A 22,437-nucleotide genomic window follows, 5' to 3' on the forward strand; every position below is an offset into this window, starting at 1 on the left:
TATATGCTTTTTATAAAAAAAAACCTTCCCTAATTTGTTTAGGCCCTAGAAGAAAATATCAATGCCATTGTAGCTTTTCATGTAAAACATTCTGAAATTCTGCCTCTGTTTTTCCTGGACTTTAGGAACCTCTTTGGTGGAATTCAATGAGGCTCTGTTCTAAGAATACAGGGGATTGAACTCTTGTGAGCTGACATTTACAGCGGATTCAAAAAGATACTTTATCCCTATGATCATATTCATTTAAAAAGGGCAATTCAACACCTCTCTCCCAAAGCGCTTGAAGAACTTCTAATAAAAAGCTTGAAGTGATAAGAAAGTATTACTACCATGGCATACCCATTACATGACTTTACTTTGCTCCTCTTCCCTGGCAACTAAACGAAGTTTTTACAAGATGAAGATGAGGATGATATTGTAATGCTGAAAAGGCATTACAATCATCTCACTTTAGATGGTACTGTTTGGAAGAGAGAGACCTTCTTCATACCACAAGTCAGCAATTACCCACAAGAAGCTGCTATGGATTTGCTCAAATCTGATACACCCCTGTAATTTAAATTCAAAATTCTCTTTGTGTAACACACATCAGGTATAAAACAGCAACTTATCTGAGAAACTCTGAGATCAAAGCGAATCTTTAAAAGGGAGAAGAATACATTTCTTTTCATTATGAATGGCAGAAGGTGGTTGCAAGTCTATAAAAGATTAAGCCCATTCAATTTAGAAAGGTTTGTTTCTAAACAGACATTTAGGACTAACATCCTGTGCATGCTATTTGTTTACTATTTATTTAATTTAAAAATGAACCACCTAAAGATTTAAATTTCATGTATCAACTGACCATTTATGTCCTATTCTGATTTCTCCATAAGTTGGTTGTTGTTGCTTTAATTTCAACATAGCTAATTTCTGTCTCCCAGGCACCTGGGCCAAGAAACAAAGAGGGAGGGAGGGAGAGAGAATAAATAAATTTAATTAATTAATTAATTAATACACACACATACGTACATACATACATACATACATAAAGGGGTGTTGGTCCTGCCAAGGTGCTTGGTGACTGGTAAAGGGGACCTGGATCTAATATCTAGGTGATAAACCCCCAAAACAAGGATAATCCTAGATAAAAGTGCAGGACTTGCCCAAAAGGTCAGAGACAGCCGCAAATAAAATCAGCAGTCTGAAGCGCCTCGCGGCTGCCGCAGCTATCAACAATCAAAGTATCAGCACTGACTCCAGCCCCAGCCAGGGCCACACGGGCTCTCTGGGGCACTCTCCATTCTCAATCCAACCAACAACAACAACAAAAAAAAAACCAGTCAACCAGCAAAAAATCAAGCCAAATTTTAAAGAATAAAATTAAAAGGCGTGAAAGGAAAAAAAGGCGGCTGAATCAGCAAAGCTGGACAGCTGTCAAACCTTTCTCCTAATCCAAATGAAGAAAAGAATCCAGGGCGTAGAAATATTCTTCAAGAAATTCCAACAATTCTTTTAGGGTGGTCTGAATGAGCTGAGACCGAGTGAAGAACTGGGGGACCGTTACTAGGGGGGCATGTCCTCAGAATTCAACTCGGTCTGTAGAGCAACGAGGCTAGAGACTACCTTGCCTGGATTCTCCCTTTGACAATAGGAAGGGAGGGAGGGAAGGAAGAAAGGAAGGGAGGGAGGAAACATTATCTTTCAAAGAAGCTTTATTTTAGAAAATTCTATTCACATTAAAAGCCCAACTGTACAAATCAGTTAACGCTAAACTGAAGAAAGGAACCCATTTCCATTTCAGTTCTAATCGAAGGTCTAAACCAAGGGTGTCAAACTCACGTCATCACGGCAGTGTCATGTTCCATATTGGGATTTTTCCCCCTTCACTAAGCCAAGCGTGGGCATGGCCAGCGCTTTACACATGACAGCCCTGGTCTAGAGTGATTGGGAAGGTATATCCTAACTGGATGGATGATGTTATAAAAGTGGAATTAAAGTGATGCTGTTATTAAAGAAGTCTTCTGAACACTGTTCAGCTGAATCCTATTAAGGAAAGCCAGTTTGGTATAACGGTTAAGACATCAAGCTAGAAACCAGGAGATTGTATGTTCTAGTCCAGTTTTAGGCACAAAGCCAGCTGAATGTCTTTGGGCCAGTCACTCACTTTCTGCCCTAGGAAGGAAGAGCAAATCACTTCTGAAAAATCTTTCTTAGGAAATTGTAGGGATTTGTCCAGGCATTTTTCAGAGATTAAAAACACCTGACTCTAAGGCATTGAAAATGCACTTTTATATGCTCTCAGAAACCCTCCTAGGTGAATATATATGCTTCAAATGATAAAACATAGGAGTACATTTGCTGAGAATTATGGATTATGGTTTTAGTTTTCCAAAATCTTCATGCCTTAGTGAATATTTACCATTACATTTTTGAAATATGTTCATTGCTCTTGTTTTGTCACTGTTAAACTATTCCAATATTTTAGGATTGATGCAAACTTAAAAAAATATTACAATTCAGGGAAGGGAACATGCTTTGAAGTTGTCAAAATGTTAATAAAATAGCGCTGTTCTGCTATATTTGTTCCACAGGTATTAATTCCTAAAGAATTAGTTAGAAACAAAAAAGACTGCATGTTGCTTATTGGAATTTCCTTGCTATAATTATAAATGAGTTTGGTTTAAGGTACATTGATCTATAAGTATGATTATGCTATAAAATAAGCAAACTGATAGATTGGGACACTTTGTTTTCATATCTCAGCAAATACTCAAGCTAGGGGGTAGACAAATATAACAAAAATATTAGTTTAAAAACTGATGGATAGTATAATACGCATTTCAGTATAAGTAAGAACTGAGCTTAGACTTCAATTCAGTGAGCCATATTTCAAGAGTTATACTGAGGGATATTTAAAAGGGTAGGATAAAGCTGGCAAGCAAAAGCTGGAAAATATCTCTTTTGAAGAAAAGATGAAGGAGCTTAGCATGTTAATCTAGAAGTGGGCTACCCAGCAATGAAGCAAATAGAGAACATGGTCAGGGTTTAAAGTGTGCCTAGCAACATGGAATGAAGAAAAAAATACTGCATTGCTTATTCAGTTGTTTATGTTAGAAATTCCATTTATATGTAGCATCACAGAGTATTCAAAGAGTACAGCCACCATGTGCTTTACTGCTCAACTATTTAACTGACATAGGAAACAGGAAAGTCTACTTAGAACAAAAGAGCATAGAATATATACCATAGACCCAAACTTGTAAACACTGCCATCTACTGATTGAATATTACTATAGTTGTTGCATAGAAATACATTCCAACAATGATTTCCAATAGTTTATTTGTAATCCAGCCCCTGCCATGTGCATTCTTAAAGGGATGGTTCCAACAGACCAAGACATTAGCATTAATTAGGGCTGAATCAGGATTTGACACTGTGAGAATCTTTCTAAAAAATCAAAACAAGAATACATTCAAATAACAAAAGTCAACTGCTTGCTTCACAATGCCATTCACTGAAAATGACAGAGTAGGCTGAAGGAGAAGGAATTCTGCATTCAGTGTTCAGGTTGGCACCTAAACAGGGCACAGAGTTCAGCAGTTTTAAACTAAGTGGACTTTCTGCTTAATTTTATGAATCTCACATGAAATATTGAGAAGACACGGACACTTTAGAAAAGAGAGGTTTTCTTTTCTGGGTAGTGTTCAAAATCCCCACCCTCTGTTATCTATGAGTGACAAATAGTAGTTTAACCAAAGTTTTTGCCTGGATTGTCATTTTGTAAGTACAACCTTAAGATTTTGAAAAGAAAAGCTGTCCTATAAGAGAAGAGCTCTGCTCCAGAGCAATAAACACAATGTGGAACTAAACACTATGTTCTGTTACCTTCCAACAGGTACTGAGAGTAATCTGAGACATTACTTCCTTTAGCCAAAGTTCATGTAACCATTGGAAACACTGCTTGAAAGTACACTTCAAGCTCTACAAAGAAAAAGACAGGAGAATCTAAAAAGCAAATAGAGACTTCTTACAGTTTTACAAACAGAACGATTTCCAGCTTGCAATAACTTATGAAATAGTTTCGGGAAAATAGTAGACCTACTACTATAAACAAGGATAGATGAATATGGTCATTTTCAAATTCTTCTAATTTCTCAATGTTCCAATATCAAATTTGGTTTAGCCTACTATCTCCATATCATTTTGACATTATTTTTAGAAAGGTTTTCATGGAGCTACATATCTTGCTACACTAATTTTCCTAACTTCCAAATGGATACCTGTTCAATCATGTGTGTGTGTGTGTGTGTGTGTGTGTGTGTGTGTATGTACCCACACACACTCTCATGCATACATGCATGCATATGATATATGTATATATACACATTTGTTTGGGAAATTGTATATGCCTATGTGTATATAGATGTGTTCTATTTGTATAGGGATACAGTATATGTACACACACATATACACAAACAAACAAAAACATAATGCAAACTTTATAACAACTGGTGAAACAACGTAGATATCTAATGAACTTTGAATTTCTAAACAAATTTTTTTCTCCTATTGTTTTTCAGAGTGAAAATTATTTTTTTGCCTAATGCATTTGTTTCCCAATCTTATACATAAAGGGAAAAAAGGTTCTAAAATATCTATCCCTCATCTGGAGCTATATTAATGATTCTTTTTTTTTTTTTAGTTCTAAAAGTTTATCTAAAAATGAGCATCTACCACATTTAGTCCTAAGTCCAGCGCTGAATGAATATTCAATACTAGGATAAAATCAAAATATCCAAGAAAGGTCACGGTGATGCCTCCCTTGGTTTTTCTGTGACTGGATTTGTAAGCTTCTATTATATTTGTTTTCCATAATGCTCTGAAGTGATACTGTACTGTGGGAAATGTACATTTGTAACTGATTGGTAAACTGGTACACAGCTGATTGATGAGCCCTGGTAGCACAGGGCTTAAAGTGCAGAATTGCAGGCTGACTCTGTCCACAGCCTAGAGTTCGATACTGATGGATTCAAGGTTGACTCAGCCTCCATCCTTCCTTGGTTGGTAAATTGAGCACCCAGATTATTAGGGGCAATATCAGTGGTGGGATTCAAAAAAAATGTACTACCCGTTTTGTGGGCATGGCTTGGTGGGCATGGCATAGCTTGGCAGGCATGGCTTGGCTTAGCAGGTGTGTCAGGGGAAGGTTTCTGCAAAATCCCATTCCCTCCCCACCCCACTAACCTGCGTTCCAGCTCCATTCTTCTGTGCAGGGCAACAAAAGAAGACCCAGCCAATCAGCTGGGACTTGGGAGGTAGAGAATAGATGGGGGCGGGGCCAGTCAGATGGTATTTGATGGTTCTCTGAACTACTCAAAATTTCCAATATCGGTCAGAACCTGCTGAATATCACCTCTGGGAAATGTGCTGACTCTTTAAACCACTTTGAGAAGACTGTAAACCACTATGGGGCAGTTTATAAATTGGTAAATCACTGTCAGTAAATAAGACCACCAATTTAGGAGATGCACAGAACACATTTCCTGACACAGGCCTGAAAAGGTTATTCAAGGTTAAATTACAACATGTGCAGATCCACTCTACAAAGTATAACAAAGGCGTGCAGTTGTGATTCCTAACTCTTCTACCATGAATAAATGTGCTCCAAGTGCAACACTGAGAAGGAAAAAATACTGTATATATTTTGTAACCTAATGCTCCATAGTGAAATCATTAGGTCTGCTTATTCTGTTTCAAAGGAGTTGGTCCATTTATTATTAAAAACTCTTACAAATAATAGCAAGATGTAAATTTATTTCCCTGAGTATATTTAGAAAATATCTAATCTCACTTGTTAAAAGAAACGTAAAATCTCATTTGAGAGAAGAAACGGTCCTTGAAATGGTCTGAGAACCAGGAAAGAAGATTACATGAAGTGATAGCCTTTTAGTGAAAATGGGAAAAGAGAAAAAGAAAGAGGGAATTTGGGCTTCAGAAATACCTCTAAAAAGAAATTTCCAGCCAGAGCCCAATTTAAAGTCTATGCCCAATCTAGGCTATCCACTTTCTTTCTTTCTGTCCACTTACACCGTGTTCTCTCTCTCTCTCTCTCTCTCTCTCTCTCTCTCTCTCTCTCTCTCTCTCCCTCTCCCTCTCCCTCTCCCTCTCCCTCTCCCTCTCCCTCCCTCTTCACTCTACCCCTCCTCTTTAAGCTGAAGGCCAGATGGTAGGCTACTGCAAGAATCCAATTATCAGACAACCCAAATCATGGCATTTGTCCAAAGGTCAAGTGCTGCTCTTTGTGCATATAGGTTGACAAGATTAAGCAAATCTCCTGCTCCAGATACCTGGAGGCAGTCCTTCACTTTGTCAACAGTAGGAACATCCATGAGGTTTCACCCATTGCTGAAAATGCACAGAGGTGTCCTCAAGCCATCCTTAAATTCCTAAAGAAAAGAAGTGGCCCCACTGCACTCAAATTATTTGAAGCCAAGACAATAGTACTTTTTTTTATGGTGCCCAGTTGGGCTCCTTTTCTAATGTTGCACCATTGGAGCTTTTATGAACCAAATGTCTAAGTTTCCAAAATGTGTCTCTAATGCCATCCTGAGACTAAAGACAGGCCTTGTAAGACAGTCTAGGGCAGGGGTGTCAAACGCAATTTCATTGAGGGCTGCATCGGGATTGTGTTTGACCTCTGGGGGCCAGAGTGGGCATGGCCAGGGTCAGCATGGCCAGCTCGACATCACTTGTGTCAGGAATGCCTGTGAGAGCCCAAGGGCTCTATGATCCCAAGTTCTGTTTTCAGCTGCAATGGCCTCCTGCAACCCACTGCCAGTGAAAATGGTGCTCGGAAGGGCCAGTCTTCCTCTGTTTCCAGGGAGGGCCCATGGATGCGGCCTGCGGCCATCAAGTTTGACACCCCCTGGTCTAGGGTGTGGGTGACTACACTCAGCTATTGACTTACACTTCCTTTTTTTCCCCTCTTGTCTTTACCCCTTAAGTATGAGCAATGATTTTCAATTCATATTCAATTTCAATTCACAAGCAATGGTAACTGAAATCTCATCCTTGGGCTTCTCTCCAGATCTGATACTCAGCATGGGATATGATTAGGTCAAAGCACTATTAAACAGTGTGTAGCAGATGCAGAGTGCCAATTGGATCCAGCCAGGACCCCAATTTTTATTGCCAGTGAATCCAACAGGTACTCTGATTCCCCTATGGCATACCTAATTAAACTAGAAGAACCTAAACACTGGAGTGCTATTATTCTGACACAACGTCATGTTCTTCTCTCAGCTGGCCTTGAAGGCCAAGAAGATTCCTTACCTGGAGACACAATGCCCCTTGACCCTGGACACATACAGAAAAAGACAACAGACCATGTGTTTCTCCAATGCTGTATTGTAGAAATGTTTGCACCAGTCTCGTCTCACCACTACAGTATAAAGACCCAGAAATAATTCTACACCTCCCTGCTGCTTTCAGATATCAAGCCTGCTATAACATCAAATGTTGCTAGGTTTTATGCAGCAGCACTTAACATTCATCAGATGATGACCTGTGTCATAAACTACACTTAATAAGTAACTACTTTGCCGTATTAGAGTGGTCTGTAATTTGGTAGATATAGGATAGCCTTCCACATGCTAACCTTTATGATCCTACACCCATCTAATGCTCCTACCCTCCCTTTAGATTCGTTTAGACTCTTGTTTATTGGATGCAACAGAAAAACTCTCTATATTGACAGAGGATCTATTTGATTTTAGAGAAGATCTTTCAACAATTGACCAATGTTTCAATTATTACCAAATATTACCAACTATTACTATTAATCTTCTCATCACTCCTTATCACCCATCCCCTCCAACTTGTAACTATATAATTGTAACTTTGTCACTTGTATCCTTATGATTTATATTGACTGTTTCCTAGTATGATGTGATTGCTTATTGTACCCTATGACGATTATTAAGTGTTGTACTTTATGATTCTTGACTCTTGATGAATGTATCTTTTCTTTTATGTACACTGACAGCATATGCACCAAGACAAATTCCTTGTGTGTCCAATCACACTTGGCCAATAAAGAATTCTATTCTATTCTATTTTATTCTATTCTATTCTATTCTATTCTATTCTATTCTATTCTATTCTATTCTATTCTATTCTATTCTATTCTATTCTATTCTATTCTATTCTATGTTTTCAACATCTTATCAAAAAACAGAAGTCTCAGAATCTGCTTCATTTTAGGTAGCCTTTGTTAATTTTAAACTAGCATTCGACTATATAATATCTTGGACTAAGCTATGAAACAAGTGTGTTTCACTATGGATCACTAATTGGTTTTTTTTAATGTGTGTATCTATGCATCAAGAGATTTGTGCACGCAAATGAAGAATTGGACTCGATTGGATCTCTCTCACATCCAAACCCACAGATGCTGTTTTAGATCCTTTAATTTTTCATATTTTAAGCTCTTCTATGCTTTTTAGTTGACTGTACCCCATCCCCTGACTGCACCCCATCGTCCTGATGCCTAACTTTAATAAAAATTTTGATTTTATGATAAGATATTAATTAAACTGCTTCCATTCAGAAAGGATATTATCAGGCCCAAAAGTGAGTCAATGAGATCCAATCAAGTCCAGTACTTTATATGCTTGCATCTAATGGACAGAATCTTGCCAAACTAAAGCTATAACTTTCTAATACATAATGAGAGAGTCTAGGGCAGTGGTGTCAAAATCAAAGCCCAGAGGCTGGATCCGGCCCACAGGATACTTAGATCTGCCCTGAAAAAAGTGAAGGACCAGCCTGCGGTGCCTCTCCCAGTGAAAAAGGAGCTTGAGGCAGCCCTACTAAGCTCCATTTTCACTGGCAGAGGGTTGCAGACGGCTGTCACAGCCAAAAACAGAGCTCAAGAGCCCGTTTTCACTGGCAGAGTGCTCAAGCCAACACAGGCACCTCCAACATGAGTGATGTCAAGCTGGCCATGCCCACCTTGCCCCACTGCCCTTCCAAAGTGAAACACAACCCTGATGTGACCCTCAATGAAATTGAGTTTGACACCCCTGGTCTATGGTGTGGCTACCCTAAATCTCTTCCTCCCCTTCCACCTCAGGACTGTGCAGTGTCTTAATTTAGGTCTCTTCCTGGAAAAGCTCTGGGTTATCCAAATCCTATCCCTCTGCTGCTGCCAGTGCACATTCTATCACAGATATAAAGCTATATGTACATATATTTCTAATATGCTAATAACTAAGTTCATAACCCCTTTAGATGGGTATTCTTTCATTCAACAAACAAAAGATTGAAGTTGTAGGAAAAGGTGCATAGAGCTACAATAATTTATTTGTTTATTTATTTATTTATTTTAAATATATGATAATCTGAACATGGTAATTCCTCCTTTCAGGCGGTTCCTTCAATATAGGACATTGCATATAGCAATTTTATACAGGGTTAAGATTGTGCAAAGCATGAAAGAGTTCTTGTGTCAGGTCCCCCAATGAAGCAGATTTTTTTCCTTTTAAAGCAATGAATCAAATCGGGTGGCTTCCATGTACTTGGTCCCTTTCAAAAAAGTTTACGGATTTATTGGATTTCCACCCAGATGGTTTATTTGTTTATTTAGTGTATGGCATTTACAGAGGTTGTGCAATCAATGATAAGATAAATTTAGTTTAAATAAAGAATCAGCAAATTGAGATGGATAGATGATAGACAGACAGACAGACGGGGGAGAGAGGGGGGGGGAGGAAGGGAATATAGGAGACAATATATTAAACTAAGATGAAAACCATAGTAATATGGAGCCATAGAATTGCAATGGAATTGATGTTATATTTCAATGTCTAAGGAAGCTACCCATCTAACTGCTTCTGGAGTGGTTGTGGTGAGATCATCCCTGGTACCTTTAAATTTCCTGAGGAGACATTCTTGAATTATATGTGTTATAGTTTGTTCCAGTGCACCACAGTCATATTGCTCGCTCTCAGCCGTTCCCCACTTAAAAAGCTTTGCCTTAGTTACGGTATAGAGGATATGAAGTATAGACTACTTCCACGATGGTATACCCCAGGCAACATTCTGTCTTAACAGAGCAGCTAAAAATCTATACACACAGCAACCAAACTGGATATTGCATCCCTCATTGTCAAAAACCTACAGGGGCATCAATTAGACCACAACAGTTCTTTTAAGAACTTACTGACAAAAGATATTCTGGTATGGATAAAGACAATGTCTAGTGTTGAAGTGTTGGCTCCTTTTTCAATATGAAACATATGCGTAGTAGGGTGATAGCCAGCCAATCAGTTTAGTGCCTCATTTAGCTGTCTGCTGTTATTGCTGTTTGGCATGGCATGGCTAACACCATTTGCTTCCTCAGCTTTCTTGCTTCTTTAATGTAGGCAGACAAAGGTCTTGGCTTCGCTCTTTTCTGCTAATGGAAAACTACACTTCGGTGTGGGTCCTGCTGACACAGCTGGGAGTTCAAGTAAGCTCTGAGCACTCTGAATAGGAACTCAAGGCTGACCTACACCCTTGAGTCAAACCTGACTTTAGAAATCAGCACAATGCTCCAGCAAGTTAAAGTCTCTTGACAGGGAATGAGTGGGTGCCGTGCTAGCAAATGAGTGAATTTGCAGAATAATTTGAATAAAAGCCTCTTCCTCCTCCTCCTCCTGATATCATATAAATTCCCAACTGTTTGGCAAAAACCCTATAAGCATCTCTAAAGTACAAGGTAATGTATCTAGTAGCATCAGGCAGTGACTTCCACAGGTGCAGTGCAATATATCTTGGTCTGTAGTCTGAAAGAGATGTTATACTCTTCCTCCATTCTGTATCAATCTGCTAATTGTATCTGGTTTCAGAATTTGGGATGGAATTTCCATATACTTGCAGCACAGAGCAATTTCTCTGATGCACACAATTCATGCCACTATTACCTGGCCATGTTTCCCTTCAGTATCTGATGTAGGAGCCACTTTGCTGAATAGTATATCTACATTCTTTCTATCAAAGGATGCCTTTGATTACAAACCAGTCCCAAACCCAGGGGTGGGATTCTTCAGGTTCGCACCTATTTGCTAGAACCTGTTGTTAACATTCTAAGCAGTTCGGAGAACCTGTTGTTAGAAGAAATTACTGGCCTAATCCTGTAAGGAAGGCAGGAAGAAACATTCTGGTGTTGCTTACAGAAACTGCCTCTCCGTTAACCCTTATTACATTCTTGGCAGGACTAGACTTCCTGTCTCAGGAACTTCTCTGGAGTTTCTTTTCCCTCCTTTGCTGGTACTTTGCTTGTATGGAGTGATCATTCAAAAGTTACAATGGCACTGAAAAAAGTGACTTATGACCATTTTTCACACTTACAACTGTTGCAGCATCCCCACAGTCATGAGAGGCCAGGAGAGGAGATGCGTTCCTTGATGTGAGTGATATTGAGTTGGCTACGTCCAGCCAATAACATGACCACCAAGCCACGCCCACCAACTAAGCCATGCCCACAGTACCAGCTGTTAAAAAATTTGAATCCCACCCTTGCCCAAACCATTAGACTTCCCTTAAAAAAGATGTTTGCAAAGGTTCTATTGTGCAGGTGGAATCATTTTTGTTCTTATTTAAGAAAAAGAATTATAAATCCCACATAAATCATTTTATTGATTCATTTTATCTTTTATTGTGTTGACTTCTAGGGGCACACAAGATAGCAATAGAAAGTTGATTAAGTCTGCCTCCTACTGGAGGCAGACTTAAGTATTTCCTCCCATCCTTTATCTCCATGTCAGGGACCAAAAACTTGTCATAACAAGTCATTTTCTTATACATTTTCTTTACCTTTTTAATGTTAATCATCTGTTTGCTAATACCTTTATATACTTTGTTCATACTCTTAATAGGTGTGTTTAATTATTATTATTTATTATAATTAATTAATAATTATTTAATTATTATTATACACAACATACATACATACATACATACATACATACATACATACATACGTGGTGTTGTGGCCTAGAGGTGAAGCTCTCGCCTCACAATCAAGAGGCTGTGAGTTTGATCCTAGGTAGAGGCAAATATTTCTCTCTCTGGGCAGGAAGAGAATATGTCTGCTGAATATAACTCTGCATTGGCGACAGGAAGGGCATCCGGCCAGTAAGCACTCAGCTCCACTCAGTTTCCCAGATTCCATCTGCCCTACAAGGGATTATGGGGTCATTAAAAGATTGTGTGTGTGAGAGAGAGAGAGAGAGAGAGAGAGAGTTTATCAATAAAATAGCAAAACAGAAATAAGAATTGTTTCTTCTGACACATGTATGCTGTACTAAATATGGACCCCAAGTTTATCTCAATTTTTTTCCTTGTGCTTATTTGGTTGGCAGTGTCACCACTCAGCAGCATCCACAGCTTCTTTTCCTGCAGCAAACTGGAACAATTTCTCTCAACAAAATCCAAGGCAAGAGATCGCCTAAATGCCTGAGATGCAATGAAATAACTTCTCTAGTAGGCTTTCCAGAGAAATGATACTCATGTGTATACAGCTCAGGATTAATATGCATTAGTCTACTAGCAAATTAATAGATATTCTTGGCATTCCACATGTGAAGAAAAAAATCATTGCCAGATACCTTGGTACTCAGAGACTGCAGTTAATGAAGATATTGAAATGGTGGGTAGCTTCTGTTATTGGAATTAACCAGCAGCAATAAATGAACCAGCAGTTGTGAAATATGCTGCAGAAGGCAACTCGTTGCAGCCAACTCATTGCAACCGATTTGCCATAGGACAATTTATCACAGGACAAGAATCACACTAATATCAAAGAAATGGTGGAACTGAATCATTAAAGAAAGGATACAAAAGGAGGACAAAATGAAATGGGAATGACAAAAATTTAAATATTATTACAATTATTTTAAATATTTTAAATGAATTGTTGAATTGTCCAGCAACGAGTTTTCCCATGGTGAGTTGGTCCTGTGATGAGTTGGCTGAGGTGAGTTGGCCATGCCAAGTTGTCCCATTCCATGCTGGCAGACTAACACTTGGCATATTAGCAGTGAAAGGCTTGGTAAAGATACTCAGATGCCATGATAGATCTAAATTTACAAAGATATGAATCATGGAGGCTATGGAAGCTCAGATTAGACTTTGAAGAGTCAGGCTAGAGAATATTGATGCTTCTGAACTTTGATGTTAGAGGAAACCTCTATGAATACCCAAGAAAATAACCAAATAAAACAAATCAATCCCCAGTTTTCACAGGACGCACAAATAACTAAACTCAACTCTGTTATGGACACATTACTAAAGATGTACTTTTCTTTAAAAGTCTATAATGCTGAGAAATGTGGAAAGAGAGACAAACAGAAGGCAACTAGCAGCAAGACAGTTGGACTTAATTATCAAGAGGATGGATGCAGTGTTGAAAGATCTAACTATCTTGGGGACATGTCATCCTGAAGAAAATGTTGCTCTGTGGTTGACACCATCTTGATGCAGGGGTAGTATTCTACCGGTTCAGCCTGGTTCAGCTGAACCAGTAGCTTCGAGGATCAGCTACTGGGCCCACCTGCCCACCCTGGCTATATTCTGACCTTTATTTCCTGATTTTCAAGCTCAGCTGCTTCACGCGGCACAACGGATTGCTGCACATCAGCTGTTTAACACATAGGGAGAGTACAAGACTGCAGGAGAAGGTAAGTGGCAAATCCTCTGCACGTGCTCAAAATGCACACTCACAGAACCAGTTGTTACATCGGTTGAATCACACCCCTGCCTTGATGGCACATTATCATCAGAGACCATTGTCTCTGTATATACTGTATATTCTTATTGTTTTGTAAGCTACTTTAGGAATCATTAATTAAACAACCTTCTCCTTATTTTGAATCTGAAACAAGAACACACCCATGGCTTTGAAGCATATTTTTCTCTCAGCCCCTAACTACTTAATATGTACTGTTGTTGAACACAAAACTAAGTCTATCTAGACTTGCAGGCATGGCAGTTTGTAACTTGATTTATTTGGAACATGCTGTCTTTAAAGACTATAATGTAAACATGCCCAAGTCGCACACAAACATACAGTGTTCTTTCCAAGTATCATTTCCTTTTTGATTTTATTTTAAAACTGAATTTATGGCGTGGGTACAGATTTGAATTCTTCAGGTCCCCCTCTTGAAGATTTGTTCCCGAACATAAGCTGAAAGAATACAGAGTAATTAAGGAGCAGAGTGTCCCACTGAAAAAGTGGGGTGCAGATGAAAATTAGTTTTTCTGGATACTGAGCATGGGCCCAGTATCGGTGAATGTTAATAGACATTCATTATACTAGAAGTCAAAGCTAGATTTTTTTTAAAAAAAAAGATAGAAAAGCCCTGGTTTTTCCCCCCTAGTAATCAAAATAAGGGTTAAGATATGCGTAGAATAAAGGTTCTTATATTGTCTATCTAGATAGTGGTAGAGTCTCTATTATAGTGTGAGTGACAATGAACCTCCAACTATGAGTTGCACAACAAAAAATAGTATTTAGAGTTCATCCACTTCTACTGTATTATGTTTGTGTAGAAAAGAACAATAAAAACTATATATTTTGTTGTAAATAAGGAGAGTGCTACTTTGAAACATATATGAGGGGTCCTGGGTGTTCTCTGAGCTTGGCTGTTTTCATTATTCAAACTCTGAAACATCTGCAAGAAATAACCGAGGTCAGAAAGAAACAAAGACCTCTCATTTCAGTGCTGCAAATATTGTTCTTTATTGATAAAACACATACAGGTAGTCCTTGACTTACAATAGTTTGTTTAGTAACCATTCAAAGTTAAAGCAGCACTGAAAATGCGACTTACAACAATTTTCACAATTATGATTGTTGCACCCAAGATCATGTGATCAAAATTCATATGCTTGGCAAATTTAACGTGGACTTCTTTAGGGAGATTGTGTCTCCTCCCATAATTAGTTTGTACACTATAAATTTCATCCGTCTCTGAAATCATTTCTTCTTTCTCCTTCCCGAGGACTCCTGCTAGTAGCTCTGCCATTGTATCTGGTAGATCTTCTCCTTTCTCTTCTATAACATTTTGAAAACATAAATATTGAGCTGCTCTCTCGGCTTCGAGGAAGTTATTAAAGTCAATGGGGAAGCAAGATTCACTCAACAACCATGTTATTAATGTATCAACTGCAGTGATTCATTTAACAACTCTCTCAAGAAAGCTCATAGAGCTTTCGGCCCTCCCAAACTCAGTTTTCGCTGGCAAAGGGCTGCAGGAGACTGTCGCAGCCGAAAACAGAACTTGGGAGGGCCACATGCTCCAAGCTCTTTTATTACTGGCAGAGGCACTGCAGGCTGGTCCTTTGCTATTTTCAGGGAGGCCTCACAGGCCAGATCTAAGTACCCTGTGGGCCGAATCTGGCCCATGGGTCTTGAGTTTAACACCCCTGTTCTATGATATCCTATATTTATCAAGTTTTAGGAGCAAGTAGTGGATTATGTAAACATGTTTGTATAACAAAAGCTAACATTTTCAGGGCATAACCTTGTTTTGAACTATATACCTAGATTCATGTTTATACCTACACCTGAATTTGACAACCAGATAACATAAATGGATTCTCCACTCACCTTCTATGGACAGAAGATTAATATTGCAGCACTGGAAATGCATGGACCGAAGACCTGATTGTACTTGCCAATCTGGGGTAGTTTTCCTATAAACATAGACTTTGTATTGACAAGTATAATGAAATATGGAACCCATTTATATAGAAAATGTCATATAAATGTATTAGAAAATGTATATGTACTTGAGTGCATTAGATAAGTGTAAGTATAGATAAACATATATAGAACCATAATTGTTTACTGTTATAATGAGATATCATACTTTTTCCTTTCTTGTATATTTTCACTTAAAAAACATTTTTATGTGATATCTTTTCTTTGACAATGTATGTGTCTCCATCATTACTATTTCTGTGTTTTGCTCTTAATTAAAAAGGAACAAAAGATATCTTTCTTTAAAAAGAAGTACAAGGGTGCCAGCAGAGAATACCATCTCCAAAAAGGAATATTTCAAGAGCCTTGCTGTTAAATTACCTAAATGCATTCTATAGTAATTTTCTTCTGTTAGAATGGGTTATCTTTCATCTCTGAGTGTGCATATATCTTTGCCCTTCTAATTATGGAAACGTTATTCTGTTGCTTATATTATTTTGTGCAACATCTAGAGCTGACCCAGATATTAATTAAATCCTTGTTTCAGAAGAGATTTAGTATCTGGCTTGTTATCAAATGCAGCAAATCCCAATGCCTCCATCAAAGGCAACAGGAGGATCCCATGTAGGTTCTTATGCAAAAAGAACATATTTGTTTGTTCCTGCAATGCATCATTTTTCCTCTACGCACTCCAACCCCTGGGTCTTGGCCCATGGGTTTCAGTCTGAGCTAGCCATCACAGAAAAACCATGAAGATGAATTCTTCTTGCATGAGAAGACCACCACACCAGAGGTGGTATTCAGCAGGTTCTAACCAGTTCTGGAGAACCGGTAGTGGAAATTTTGAGTAATTAGGAGAACGGGCAAATGCCACCTCTGACTGGCTCTGCCCCCAGCTGTTCTCTGCCTCCTGAGTCCCAGCTGATTGGCTGGGTCTTCTTTTGTTGCCCTGCATAGGAGAACAGAGCTGGAAAGCAGGTTAATGGGCTGGGGAGGGAATGGGATTTTGTAGTATTGTTCCCCTGCCACACCACCAAGCCATGCCACCAAGCCACGGCATGCCCACCAAGCCACACCAACAGAACTGGTAGTAAAAAAATTTGAATTCCGCCACTGCACCACACTGTGTGAAAAGGGGCTTTCTCCGAATCCCCCATTTAATTGAACAGTTGCATTTCTAATGCCTTTAATTCCTCAGCTGTCAACAGCCTTGGCATTTAGTTTGGGATGCATTCAGAATGCAATCTTGGATAATTCACAAATCATCCAAGTAAAAATCCCGGTAAAAATGAGGATCTCTTGTTTGAGGGACACTTCTTTTCTCTACATAGTGGGGGGAGGGGAATATCTACAGGTAGTCCTTGACTTATGACCATAATTGAACAAATTTATGTTGTTAAGTGAGATATTATGTTAAGTGAGTTTGGCCCCATTTTACAACTTTTCTTGCCATGGTTGTTAAGTGAATCACAGCATTGGGTTATGTCAGTAACCTGGCCATTAATTGAATCTGGCTTCCCCATTGACTTTGTTTGTCAGAAGGCCGCAAAAGGGGATCATACGACTCTGGGACACAGCAAAAGTCATAAATATGAACCAGTTGCCAAGTGTCTCATGGGGACGCTGCAAAGGCCATAACTTTGAAAAAAAGGTCATAAGTCACATTTTTCAGGGCTCTTGTCAATTTGAATGGTCACTAAACAAACTGTTGCAAGCCGAGGACTACCTGTATTATCATCTATTTGTCCTGTCATTGACTGAACCTGGTCATGTGTCAAGCTGAAGGACAGAGCTTAGCTCCTGGGGCTCACATTATGTGCAGAAAAATAAGGTGAGAACACAGAGTAAATAATTATTTGTGCATTGTTTGCTCACCTCTGTCCTCACCTCCTTCTGTTTACACTGATGCTCTCACTGCTGTTGCATCTGTTTAATCTAAAAGCACAGATATGACACATATGGCATCAGTAGCACTTGCTAGTGATAAATTAGAATTCTCTGTTTTGGTCCTAAATGGGATATCAGTTTTTCAAGGGGACAGAAAGCAGGAAGGAAATGACCTAGAATTCACAGTTGCATCAGAGGTGGTATTCAGCAGGTTCTGACCAGTTCTGGAGAACCGGTTGTGGAAATTTTGGGTAGTTCGGAGAACTGGCAAATCCCACCTCTGACTGGAGATTTTACAGTATCCTTCCCCAGCCATGCCCACCAAGCCACGCCCACAGAACCCGTAGTAAAAAAAATTGAATCCCACCACTGGGTTGCATGCTGACTTTTTATTCAGCCTCGTGTTATTTTTGCAACAATTTGTAGAACCTATCATTCCAGTATTAAACACGTATCCTTAACTGCACACATAAATTGACAAGGTTTCTTCAAAATTCTTAAATTGTAGAAAGATAGCATTTGGAATTTGGGTTCCTGAATTTCAGAGAAGCAACATTTCCAGGAAGTAAACGATACCTTTCTAATTCCAATTTAAACAGAGCCGTTGTTTTTCTTTCCTTTTCTTTTTTTGCTTTGACAAGAAGAGAAATATGGGTATGAATGTTTGTGCAGAAAAGCGAATTCATAAACAGATGAGGGAAATACAATAGATGGAACAAGCTTAAGCTCTAAAAGCTGAGGAAACGGAACAAACTCTATCTTGGCATGTTCTCCTGGAATAAAGTACATGCCACCACATGACGATCATGATATACAGTGCAGCGTCCTTCTGCATAGCCACATTGATGGAATGTTTCTTGGAAGTTTGCTTGGCAGCTGAGAAAGAAACCAGTGTGAGCAGATGGAAGCATATCTGCAGGGTGTCCCTTAAATGGGCAGATGTTTCTGAAGTCTTCCACAGGCTTGCGAGAAAACCAGAATAGGAAAGTGGCATAATTATTTTATCACTTCAAACAAGTGTCTCCGATGATCTTTCTTCATCTGTTTATCCAAAAGTATGGCTCCTCTTCTCAAGAAGAAAGACAGCATCCAAATGCAGAATTCATGCCGGAGGAAAAAATAAATAAAAATATTCTACGTCACTAAAAGAAGTGACAGCTTTCTCTACCAGGATAAAATCTGAGTTGTGTGTATTTTTGATTTCCTACACATCTAAACTCTACAAATCTTCTAGCTAAGGAAACCCAGAGGGGTATCATTCACAAATTATACATGTCATACATTCAGAAAATTGTGTGCTTTGAATAAAGTATCCTTATTAAACACATTGCTTCATATCAATGCATTTTCGTGCATTCTTCACGGGTTTCATTGTATATAGGAATTGCAGGGTTTTTTGCCCCTTCTTCCCTTTGAAATGTATCACTTTATAATATATGTCAGAAATTCAGTGATTATTTTATATTACCCAAAGGAATTTGTTCATTTATTGAGCTTATATACTCTTCCAATCATGTTACCCTATTCTGTAAGCAAGGTTAAAATATACATGCAACACACATTCAATTATATTTCCCTGCTGAGGAACAATTCAAGAACTCCATATAGATAAAAACCCAACGATAAGGAGCAAGCCTGATGACTAGTTAATCCCCAAGGCCTGTTGGAAAACCAAATTTAATACCATTTCTAAAGCCAAGCAGTGTTTATGTATCTATAATATCAATCAACAAGCGCTATGAAACTTCCAATGTTCTTATTTCATTGATATCTCTTTTCTTTCTTTAATAATACATACTATTACAGTTATAGATGAATTGCAAGTTGGGAAGCAAAAAACAGTCAATTACAATGCATTCAAGCAATGGTGAATAGTGACTATATTAAATAAATGATGAAAAGTCTTAATAAAATTGAATTCATCAGCCAGGATTATTATAAATGGAATTAATTTTTTACCCATCGAGTTGTTTCATAGAATGCATTAAATATAGTCATGACTTCCTCTTATATTTAATTTGATTTTGGAACCTTTAACTTATTTGATCTGATAATCAAGGTATATTTTAAGTATTATAGTAACTGATATTGTACCCAACTTATTATGCTGATACTGTTTTATGTTTTATTGATGATTATCAGTATCCTCTACCAAATTAGAAAAGCTTTAGGGTTATTCAATGTATAGGAATAAGTCTAATTTATTTGTTATAGGATTTGTGTGTCAATGGAAATCTATACATTTAGGCTTCAATATATTGTGTGAATTTCATTAAATATCTTGTAATAATTATTCCCAGAAAGATCTCCATGTATGTAGTGCTAAACATTTTTAATAGTTTATCTCAGTTAAATATTGATATTAAGACATGTTTTCAAATGTTTTTGAGTCTTTAGGGAAGAATGTTAAAATTTATTTTACCATTTAGTGATATTTATAAATGTTTGATATACATAATGTTAAAGATTTCTTTTAAGATTGGTAATAGCTTTATGAAGAATTTTTCTTGGGTTTTAATCCTAGTTAAATAACCGCAGGTAAAACTTTTTTTGAAATTCATGGCACAAAGAAGTTTTAATCCTGGCCCCCCTTGCCCCCCCCAACAGAGGTCACGGGGCCTCTGCCCTCTTGGCCGCCGAGTGCCATTTGCCTGACTTGAACCCTGTGCCAGGCGGGGCTGGGAGGAGCAGCCGCCTCACTCCATGCCAGGCAGCCCCCTCCTAACCCCAAACGCCTGGCGGCCTTTGCTGTCCCACCATCAGAACAGGCCTCACCCATGTGTACACACACACACACCTCCTCTCCCCATGAAGGACCTTGGTATCCCCGGGCAGGACAGGGCAGGGTAGGGCAGGGCCAACAGAGCCGTTCTTCACTGCTTGGGCCTCCAAAGGACCACCTGCAGAGAAGGGGGCCAGCTGGCCCCTCCCACTCTGCCGCCGCTTCCCACGTGTTCAGGGAAAGTTCTGGACTTTTTAAAACATGGACAGATACCTTAACCCCACCAGGAAATAAAGATAAAGAAGTTTTAATACAACAGATCTACTTATTTGTTATCAGACTTTAAAAATATTTTCAGTGCCATAATAGAAATTTCAACTATCTATAATTGCTGAACAGCAATATATACAATTATATAACATGGACCTGAATTTATGTAGCGTTCAAAATTTCTGTGTTGTTGAAAACAGATTTGGAGGATTCTAAACGCAAGTTGTGATAGAATGAAAATTATTATGACAATGCATATTGGTACTCTGTAACAATAATAGCATAAGGAGTTTTAACATAAATGGATTAGGATTTCAAAAACAAAAACAAATGTATGTCTTTTGATGTTAAGGTGCATTTAATTCAACAAAATCATTGTTGTGTTAGTATATGTGTATTAGACATCCCAGAAAATGTTTTATAAGATTTGAATGTCAATTTCAGTATATTGGAATATAAAATAGTGGAAGGAATACCAATACCTATTTTGGTACTTTGGTCCTGCTTTGTAGCTGTCCTATTGTGGTTTAATAATTATGAGCAAGTTAATAAATATTGGGACAAGAAATTAGGTTCAAATACACATATTAATGTAATGTTCAGCTATATACCAAAATTTTGGATTTTGTGAATTCAATGGTTTGTTATTCTCAGTTAAAGTTTACAAGATGCTAAACACTAAGTTGGTTTTTTAAACTAGTATATCATTTGAGAGATTTTTTAAACCTATGATGCAACTGAGTGTGTGTGTGTGTGTGTGTGTGTGTGTGTGTGTGTGTGTGTGTGTGTTGGATATAAAGCATTATAGACAACCTGGTATGATCTTCCTATGCTTACTGAGTAAAGTTAGAGTAATGCAGAAGACTGTTCTGGTAACAACACTCCCAAATCTCAATATAATATGCAAGTGGTTTTATAGTTCATATGTTTCAAAGAGCACTGTATAAAGATGCTCAGCTGATGTGCTTACAACTGAAAATGGCCACTGGAATTTGATGTACCAATTGGTGATCACAGATAAAGATTCCTTCTTAGAACATCCATAGCCATCCATCTTATCTTTCTTTTTCTTGGTCTTGTGTAACATCTGTTTAGTAATGTCCACAATGTGCATGCTGTTTTTCAATACTACTGTTTCAAAAGTTTAAAGATGGGAACCAATTATTTTACATGTCCGCATCTCCATCATAAGCCAGGGTTAAAGGTTTCAGACAGTTATTCTGTCTCCTCTGTGGCTTCTTTGGCTTTTTACAGGCTAGATAGATCATAGATACTACAAAGATGAGCAAAACAAATGTGCCAGCAGCTACACCATAAACCCAGGTCTTCAGCTTCCCCTCTGGGGCAAAAGGTTGGAGAAACCAAGTTCTTCCTTGTCCTGGTGTAGTGATAGGTGTCTGTGTGGGGTTTACACCTCGGCTAGTTTTCACATCTTCTTTATGATCCACTGTGGGGATAACTACAACCGGGATGCGAGTGCACTGCTCAAGTGTGCCATTAGAAGACATTACTTCTGTATATCCTTCTTCACAAATACACATTCTGGTCTCACTTGCAACTTGGATCTTGTCTTGCCGTGAGACACTGGAACCTGCTTGAGATCTAGCCAGTTTGGGATGGAGGGAGGAGGCCTTCTTTGAATGGTGGGAAGAAGCTGCTTGTGATTGAAGACCTATGTCGGATGTGGCCCTCTCTCTTGATACTTCTTCCCTCTGTAGCGCATCGAAGATAGTGGCCTGGAGGGAGTTTTTTCCTTCCTGAACACTGTCTTCGCATTCTTTGTTCGCCTCCTTGAAGCAATGAATGTGCTTTGGAGCTCTGGGTCTTCCA

The sequence above is a fragment of the Notechis scutatus genome, chromosome 2 (genome assembly GCF_049901735.1).
Source record: "Notechis scutatus isolate UNSWTSFEM ecotype Mainland chromosome 2, rNotScu1.2, whole genome shotgun sequence".
NCBI lineage: Eukaryota > Metazoa > Chordata > Lepidosauria > Squamata > Elapidae > Notechis > Notechis scutatus.